The sequence below is a fragment of the Pimephales promelas genome, chromosome 1 (genome assembly GCF_988280905.1).
Source record: "Pimephales promelas chromosome 1, fPimPro1.hap1.1, whole genome shotgun sequence".
Classification (NCBI taxonomy): Eukaryota; Metazoa; Chordata; class Actinopteri; order Cypriniformes; family Leuciscidae; genus Pimephales; species Pimephales promelas.
In genome coordinates this window covers 53,983,433-53,986,406 of record NC_142769.1, presented here as the reverse complement: position 1 = coordinate 53,986,406, position 2,974 = coordinate 53,983,433, and the positions used below count along the sequence as shown (strand labels likewise).

Genomic DNA, 2,974 nt, shown 5'->3' with positions numbered 1-2,974 from the left:
CACAGGCATCGAGTCATCTTTCACAGGTGTTGAGTCGTCTCTTCACAGGCATTTAGTCTTCTCATTGCAGGTGTTGGGGCATCTGAAGTCTCCATGAGAGGCTGGATACAAACTGGAGCTGACGAACGCCATTTTTCTCGGGACAAGCGTCCCGAGATAACGGCAGAAAACAGATGGGAAATTATTAGCATAGCTGATGTTCATAATGATTTCCATTACACAGGAGTAGATGTTAAAAAACACTCACAAACTCTCCACAACCCAACCATACGCGCCAACCCGTTTGACTAAGGCTGTCGAGCCCCACTGTCGCGGTAATGCGTTTCATTGGCAACAGTTCCGTATGGCATACCACCTACCGCAATAACACAATATCTGCCCAACCACCCATCATTCACGCAATACACACAGGAAAAGTAATGACTGTAAATACTACGCAACCTATGCAAGTAACCTACAGACTCTTCAAGTTTTAAAGTGTTAAAAGCATTCGATCTGATTCAACAGCAGAATAAAAGGTAAGCAGTATGTGAATGCTTGTCTAAAGAGATGCGTCTTTAGTCTGGTTTTAAACTTTACAGCGAGTCAGAGCGTCAAACCATATCAGGAAGGATATTCCAGAGTTTGAGCGTAAAGAATTTAAGTTTGAGCCAAACTTTTATTTCTGGAATATTTATATTAATAAATAACTAATGTTAATTACAAGCAATTGTCGAACAGTGTCGTTAATAATCCTTAAGCAAGAACTGACCACAGAGAAGTCATCTGAACAAATTGTAAGTACCATTCGAATGCTTATGATTTAGGGCAGATTTGACTTAGTCGACCTAACCTGAAGATAAAAAATATTAATGTTAAAGGTGTTAAAATTAAGGCGCACACACACACCGTAAAACATGGCACCCAACGTGGGGCTTTAACTGTTCAATTCTGGCCAGTAATTGAACAGTTAAGTGCCTTCTAAATAGCATGTGCGTGGATATGCATAAGGATTAAAAATTTATTTTCTTTTTTTGGAAAAAAAAGATACATCACCAAATAGAAGACGACTAGACAAACTTAGTCGAAAAAAGATACTAATCTAGAAAAGATTATTTAACACCAAAAACGGGTTAGATGTGCACATAAGAAATAAGTTGAAGGGTGATTGAAAGTCTAATAAGTCTATTCCAAAGAGGCTAAGCTATGGCAGCAAAAGCCCAGGAAAAATCCAGCATGACTTTTATACAACCATATACATGGGGTGATTCTCGTATATTAGGATGGCAAAAGATAGCCTTACAGGCAGAGACATCAGTCCAAGAGATGGAACCAGGAGAAACATTGCTTTCAAAGGAGCGACTTTGACTTACTAGTCATTAGGTGTGTAACGTCTTGGAGATGTCCGACATAACAGCCGCTCCGATTCTGCTGAGGTAAAGCATAATAGAGCCTAGGTCTCTCCCAGAACAGATTCCAATTATTTACAAAGAGCAATTTCTGTTCATTACACAATGACATTAATAATTCAATTAGTGCAAATAATCTACTGAACCTTTCCCATCCTTGTCTGTAAGAGGGAAGCGGTTCAGACACAATGATCGTTGCGTCAGGCGATGTGTTGCGTACCGTCTCGACCAGGCTCCTGTAGTCCTTCAGAACCTCAGCCTGATGTCGTTCGCTCCCACGTTCAGCAAAACAGCTCCGACGCGCTCATCACTGTTCAGGATCTCAGGAACCTGTGCAGCAATATCAAGAACATGAGCACCAGGAAAGCAGTGAGTGCGCACCTTATCCTTACCTGAGGTAGCACGGAAATGACGGATCATGGACGTGCCGATGATCACAGCGTCATCGCGTTCCGACTCGCGAAGAGGGGAGAAGCGGTTCCGGGTCGAGATCTCGAAGACCAGGAGGGGCGGCAGAGAGGTTCTAGCTCTGGTCCTGGCTCGTGTCTTCCGCTGTATGATCCATGGTGTTGTGTCGAAGTGAATGAAGCCAGAGATGATCACGTCCTCCTGGGCAGAGAAACGCATGGAGTGGACAAAGTCAGAGTCAAAGAGTAACTAACCACTGACTTGTGAACATCAGCTTGTGATGTTTCAAGCACTGACCGCAGATGCAGCAGCTCACAGGCAGAGTCGTCTCTCCACAGGCGTCACTAAACGAGGAATAGACACAGTTTCAATATAAATGTTCCACACTAATCATATCAATTAAGTTTGGACAAGAAAAACTGTGATTTGGACTTTGACTTACTAGTCATGTCTGTAAATGGGAAGCAGTCCAGACATGATCGTTGCTTCAGGCAATGTGTTGCGTACCGTCTCGACCAGGCTCCTGTAGTCCTTCAGAACCTCAGCCTGATGTTGTTCGCTCCCACGTTCAGCACAACAGCTCTGACGCGCTCATCACCATTCAGGATCTCGGGAACCTGTGCAGCAACATCAAGAACATGAGCACCAAGAAAGCAGTGAGTGCGCACGTTATCCTTACCTGAGGTAGCACGGTCATGATGGACCATGGACGTGCCGATTATCACGGCGTCGTCGCGTTCTGACTCGCGAAGAGGGGAGAAGCGTTTCCGGTTCGAGATCTCGAAGACCGGGAAGGGTGGCGGAGAGGTTCTAGCTCTGGTGCTGGCTCATGTCTTCCGCTGTGTGATCCATGGTGTTGTGTCGGTGCCGGACTGAATGAAGCCAGAGATGATCGCGTCCTCCTGGGCAGAGAAACGCATGAAGTAGACGAAGTCAAAGTCAAAGAGTAACCAAACACTGACTTGTGAGCATCAGCGTGTGATGTTTCAAGCGCGGACCTCCAAACCAGCAGCTCACAGGCAGAGTCGTCTCTCCACAGGCGTCACTAAACGAGGAATAGACACAGTTTCAATATAATGTTCGACACTAAACATATCAATTAAGTTTGGACAACAAAGACTGTGATTTGGACTTTGACTTACTATTTATTAGGTGTGCGCAAATAATCTACTGAACCT

General features: G+C 44.6%; 1 long non-coding RNA gene across 2 annotated transcripts; it reads right to left on the bottom strand.

The window, feature by feature from the left end:
- Window positions 1-667: 667 nt before the first annotated feature.
- LOC148998572 (uncharacterized) lies at window positions 668-2,773 on the bottom strand. Of its 2 annotated transcripts, none has more exons than XR_016168776.1 (6): window positions 2,476-2,773; window positions 2,239-2,413; window positions 2,094-2,140; window positions 1,781-1,997; window positions 1,535-1,718; window positions 668-1,407 (listed from the first exon to the last, which is right to left on the bottom strand). It is a non-coding gene; the product is annotated as an uncharacterized LOC148998572 (long non-coding RNA). The 2 variants fall into 2 exon arrangements; XR_016168777.1 differs by having other exon boundaries at window positions 1,609-1,718; window positions 2,476-2,770.
- Window positions 2,774-2,974: the final 201 nt, after the last annotated feature.